Source organism: Hyla sarda, chromosome 10, assembly GCF_029499605.1.
Source record: "Hyla sarda isolate aHylSar1 chromosome 10, aHylSar1.hap1, whole genome shotgun sequence".
Lineage (NCBI taxonomy): Eukaryota > Metazoa > Chordata > Amphibia > Anura > Hylidae > Hyla > Hyla sarda.
The window spans coordinates 116,287,572-116,293,805 of record NC_079198.1 but is presented as its reverse complement, the minus strand read 5'-3'; the positions used below and the strand labels follow the sequence as shown (position 1 = coordinate 116,293,805).

Below are 6,234 nucleotides of genomic sequence, written 5' to 3'. Positions count from 1 at the left end.
ACAGTCATAAAGGTTCTCCACATAAAATCATCGCTTATCGCGCCGGCGGTAAGACATTGTCCTACATTCCGGAACAGAGGAAAATATGCTAGAAAAGGCCGAGCTTGTAAAAATGATTTACTACAAGTGTGAAAATATAACTTTACATACTCCCTGCATTCAGGGGATAATTTATAGGAGCCACATCTCTGGGGCCCCTGCAGACACGTCCTTCCATTAAATCAGGGGCTACATGTATTTATATTTCTCCTGTTCAATCGCTAGGAAATTTCACTGTACGGTAACACAAGCTCCATGGTAACCTCTTGATAATTTGTAATATTTTATAAATAGGCCATAAAATAGTATAAATACATAAATTAGCAACACCTACATGTAATGAAATCTTCAACTCCTTCTTTATAAATGATGTTCGTATGGTAGTGTCACATTTCAGGAGCACACGTCATTGTGTCTCTCCCACCAGTCAGGGAAATCTGGTTAAAAATTCCTGTAAATTAGAATTTATTATAAGTACTGTGTAATATGACCTAATGATTATTGAAAGTGATATCCAGATATAAGAAAACAGCCCCACACCTGTCCTTAGGTTGTGTGTGGTATTACAACTTGGCTCCATCTACTTAAATGGAACTGAACTGTAACCACACAACTTCTTTAGAGAACTGATGATGTCACCAGGATGATGGGACATACACGTCTAGACTTAGGCATTAATCTGTAGGTCATGCCCACACTCTGATGACAGATCAAGCTAATTGCAATATCCCAGTGGGGCTAGAGGAAATTTAGAAAAAAGGCCTAAATAGGCACGTTGGGAGGAAAACATTAAATTGAATAGAGTTAAACATATGTGGGGGCCAAGTTATGTAGGTAGTTCCCATTACTCTTCCTTTTTTGGTTTAATGTATGACAAGTTGAGTCTAACTTACTTTTGCTATATTGCTATGCTTTCTAATGTTTTAATTGTACTGTAACTTCACACCACACGCACACAGTTTTCAGTCACATCTCTGTTTAGACCTGCATCCTGCAATAGGAAACCTCTGTTCAACCACACTCATTTCTTAGAGCAGAATAAGACAAGAGAAAAACTAGTAAACTAGTAAATCTAGAATCCACACAACTCTTACATGCTGCTAACTCTTCACTGCCAGCAACCACCAGCCACTATTTAAAAGAGCTTGTGAACTGTTTAAGCCTTTTTACCTCTAATATGGGATAGTGCCAGTGCCAGTGTAGTGTAGACCCTACAAGAAATGCAAGTTGTCCTCCTGGACTTATAGGGACATTAAATCTGTATCACCTGTGTTTGTCTGTGGATGGACTAAGGGGCATATGTTAGTGAAGGAGACAGGACTATCCATGTCTCCTCTATCAAACAGAGCACTGGGAGAACGTTTCTGTCTCATCCATCCATCTTCTCTCACCTTATAACAATAAACAAAGTAGTTCTGCCTCTATCTATCTATCTATCTATCTATCTATCTATCTATCTATCTAGACAATGGATAAGTCCATCCATGTTGTCTCTTGCACCCCACCCACCTCTATCAGGTGTGTATATAAGGTGTCTTGTATGTTTCAGACCTTGCAATGCCTGCTGAACTGTTCACACAGAGGCATATTCATAGTGTAGGGTCCGTCCCAATGAGGTCACCTTACCGTGGTGGGATGGTCCAAGCTATTTGGCCACCAAATTTGCAAGCTAAGTACCTCACTATTGCATATTTTCATGATTCCATTTTCATTTATTGCATTATAGCTGTATAGCTTTTCATGTTTGAGCTATATACTCATGTTTTATCTATATCTTTGTGCTAGCAGTGTGCTGCTGTATTCTCCTGTTGCTATCTCATATCTATCTATCTATCTATCTATCCATTTCATATCTATCTATCTCATTTCTATCTATCTCTCTCTCATATCTATCTATCTATCTATCTATCTATCTATCATCTATCTCATATCTATCTATCTATCTCATATCTATCTATCTATCTCCTATCTATCTATAGAAAAATATAGGCAGCACACCACAAGTTGGCTTCAAACAAAAAGTGGATTGATTCCATGATGTGAGAGACTACGTTTCTCTAGCCTCACGCTGGCACACTTTCTTGAAAAAGCCGGCGTGAGGCTGGAGAAACGTAGTCTCTCACATCATGGAATAAATCCACTTTTTGTTTGAAGCCAACTTGTGGTGTGCTGCCTATATTTTTCTATACATTGAGGAACCAGTGGACCGAGGTTCAGATGATGCGGGCATTTTTTCTACTTATTTTTGGAGGTGCTGTTCTTATTGGATATTTATCTTCTATATGTCTATCTAGCTCATATCTATCTATTTATCTATCTCATATCTATCTATCTCATATCTATCTCATATCTATCTCATATCAATCTATCTCATATCTATCTCATATCTATCTATCTATCTCATATCTATCTATTTATCTATCTAATATCTATCTATCTATCTATCTATCTCATATCTACCTATCTCATATCTCTATCTATCTATCTATCTCATATCTATCTATCTATCTCATATCTATCTATCTATCTCATATCTATCTATCTCTCTCATATCTATCTATCTATCTCATATCTATCTATTTATCTATCTCATATCTATCTATCTATGTATCTATCTATCTCATATCTATCTATCTATCTATCTATCTATCTATCTATCTATCTATCTATCTATCTCATATCTATCTATCTCATATCTCTATCTCTCTATCTCATATCTATCTATCTCATATCTCTATCTCTATCTATCTATCTATCTATCTATCTATCTATCTCATATCTCTATCTCTATCTATCTCTCTCATATCCATCTATCTATCTAAGTATTCTTTTAAGGTATGTGTAATACCGTACATATGATTCACCTGTCATACATGTTTTCTCTCATTGTCTCCTTGGGGGTGAAATCCTAACTTGCTCCCAGAAGTCTTCATCATCCTCTCCTGCTTTAGGCATCTTCCACTTTCCATTCATCTTTTGATCAACATGCCTAACCAGTCGCCCATGGGATTTCTCCTCAAAATTCGATAGGCTTATATGTCACTTGTGGTATGAAGACTGATGGCTTTGTCAGGGCTGGATTATTCCACGGGTAACAGAGACTGTTGCCTCAAGCTCTCTGTCATTTCGGGCCTTCTACCCTCCTTTATTCGGGCCTTCTCAAGTCCTTTGACAGGACGCTCTACTCCTTTATAGATCTGCCCCAAAGGTAAATCACAAAATAATATTAATTTTTTCATATAAAATTTGGAACAAATTTGATTAGTTCCATATTGATTCGCCCTTTTCTAGTAATGACTTATTGATGAGAGAAATGAGACTTATTTTTCCCACAATGCTGCAGGAGAAGAACCAGTTGCCCATAGCAACCAATCAGATTCCTTCTTTCATTTTGCAGAGGCCTTGTTAAAAATTAAAAAAGTAATTACATTTGCATAAGAGGAAACCAGGGCTCAAGTCCTACGGGAACTCATGGGAACGGAGTTCCTGCACTTTTTCCATAGCAGGAACGCAGTTCCCATTAGCAGGAGTCCTACCGGATCAGCCCTTAAAGGGTTACTCCGCCCCTAGACATGTTATCCCCTATCCAAAGGATAGGGGATAAGAGGTCTGATCACGGGGGTCCCGCTGCTGGGGACCCCGCGATCTCGGCTGCTGCACCCCAGACATCCGGTGCACTGAGAGAACTTCGCTCCGTGCCGGATGACTAGTGATGCAGGGCAGAGGCTTGTGACGTCACAGTAATGCCCCCTCAATGCAAGTCTATGGGAGGGGGCGTGACAGCCGTCACGCCCCCTCTCATAGACTTACATTGAGGGGCTGTGACCGTGACATCATAAGCCTCTGGCGCTTCACCCAACGCTCTAAACGGACGCCAGGAGCAGCAAGGAGAACGTGGGGGTCCCCAGCGGCGGGACTTCCGGGATCAGACATCTTATCCCCTATCCTTTGGATAGGGTATAAGATGTCTAGTACCCCTTTAAGTGGAAATCTAGGGTGAGTTCCCACACTTTTTTTCCCAGGACTTGACCCCTGGAGGAAACCCTATTTATTTTACTGATATACTGTACCATCATGATGGGATTCCATCTTATTTCCTTGACGGTAACATTCATATCTAGAAGCTTCCAGGGTTTGCTGTCCTGGGAGGTCTTTTTTATGGAGCATTGCTAAGCCAAACGTTTGTTGAGACAGGTTGCTATGTGATGGTGTAAGAATTGCTTGAGGACAGCTTTATCAGGAGACTCTCACAGTCACCCCACGGCCCCAAAACAAACTGTCCTAGGAAAGAATTTTCTTTTATATCCCAGTCGCTTCTGAAGCTTATGGCTTTTTTTTTTTTTTTTTTTTTTACTCGTTGAGAGAGCAAAGGAATTTGAACTCTCCCAACAAGCCCATCATTTACCTTTTATATCAGGACAAGTGCACAAATATACAGAGCGATTCCCTCCAAGATTCACGGCAGATGACTTAATGCCCTTATAATGGCAGAAAATGGGTTGTGTGCTCAACCTTTCAAGTGCTTAAGGATTGTATTCCCACAGCCTATGTACGAACCATGTGTCATCAACCTAAAGGGCATTTCCCCCTAAAAATGCAAAATTACCTGGAAACATATAGGCCAGTGTTCCCAACCAGTGGCTCTCCAGCTGTTGCAAAACTACAATCCCCATCATGCGCTGTCAGCTGAACATACGTCCAGAAATGAAACCAACATACTCATTAAGACCACCGAACTCACTGGGCCCGATGCTGGTGCGCCACAGCGTACCATTTTGCAGGTAGACTGACGTTTACCCAAAATGCAGAGCACTTGGATAGTGTGACCCCAGCCTTAAAGGGGTACTCCGCCCCTAGACATCAGGGGCGTTGCGAAAAATTGCCCTGGGCCCCCCTACCACTTCATGACCCACTTACCAAATCCCAGACGACCCCTTACTTGGCCGCACAAAGTTATCAGTGACTACAGCACTGATGGGACACCGTCTGGGGAATACACAACTATATAAGTGACTAACAGGCAGGGCCAGACAGACAAAACATAAGGCTGGGTATTTAAGAATAAGCAGCCCATTTTTCTGGTGGGGGTCCAACTGCTGGGACCCCCACCAATCACCCAATCACCTTTGTTGTAAAGATATAACTCCCATCATGTCTGGAGAGTCTCAGGCATTAATGAAGTTGTAGTTTTGCAATAGCTGGAGAGCCACAGATTAGGATACAGCATCACCCATCATTACTGCAGAACTTACAAGTGACTACAGCTCTGATGGGACAGTCAGGAGAAAATACAATGATATCAGTGACCTGAGTGACGTCTTCTTTGTTGTCTTTTCTTTTCTTCTCCATCTGGTCCAGACGTCAGGACGGCTTCCAGCTCCTTCTTCTCTGCAGAGTCTGACACCCGGACATCATAGGTTCTCACTTTGTCAGTAGATCCTCATCCTCTGTATAAAGACAATAATCATTATCATTCTGCTAAATACTGTACCCCCTGAATATAATACTGCCACCCACTGTACCTTCCAAATATAATAATCCCTCTATAACAATAATACTAATACTGTTACACACTGTTTCTTCTCAGTTTAGCTGACTCACACCCAGGGACACCATCAGGGGGGTACAAGGGATACCCCAGTAAGGGGCCCAGAGCCCAGGGGGGCTCGGCCAGAATGACACCTTTTTTTTAAATCTTAGCGAGTCAGTGAGTGACAGTCACTCACTGACCGCTGGGACCGTCACACTATACACTGATTAACTGACTGGACAGTCAGTCTCAACCCACACACTGCGCCACAACACCACATGTACCTGTGAGACTGGAAGCTGCTCTGTCTTTAAAAAAGCACTGACCACCGGGAGGTATGCACGCTGCGCTATGCATGCCGATGCCGGCCTGAGGTCACCTAGCGCTGTGATGTCCGGTCGGAGCAAGGAGGAGCCGAGCACAGCAGGGAGGAGCAGTCCGCTGGCTGCAGTATGCAGGAGAGGAGAGCGGCACCCCAAAAGCCTGGCCATAGGAGGACACTGGACAGAGGTAACTGTTACAGTGAAAAAAGAAAAAAAAATATGACTGGCCCGGGGCAAAAATATTAAATTGCAGTGGAAGGCAGATGTGGGAGGGGCCTACAACAACTTTATGGGGGCAACTAATAACTGTTAATTTGGGTATGCCCGTCTGTTAATAGTTGC

General features: G+C 42.1%; 1 long non-coding RNA gene across 1 annotated transcript; it reads right to left on the bottom strand.

Annotated features, from left to right (window-relative positions):
- Nucleotides 1-252: 252 nt before the first annotated feature.
- Nucleotides 253-4,239, bottom strand: LOC130294169 (uncharacterized). Its single transcript, XR_008848414.1, has 3 exons — nt 4,110-4,239; nt 2,904-3,236; nt 253-490 (listed from the first exon to the last, which is right to left on the bottom strand). It is a non-coding gene; the product is annotated as an uncharacterized LOC130294169 (long non-coding RNA).
- Between the last annotated feature and the right edge of the window lie 1,995 nt (nt 4,240-6,234).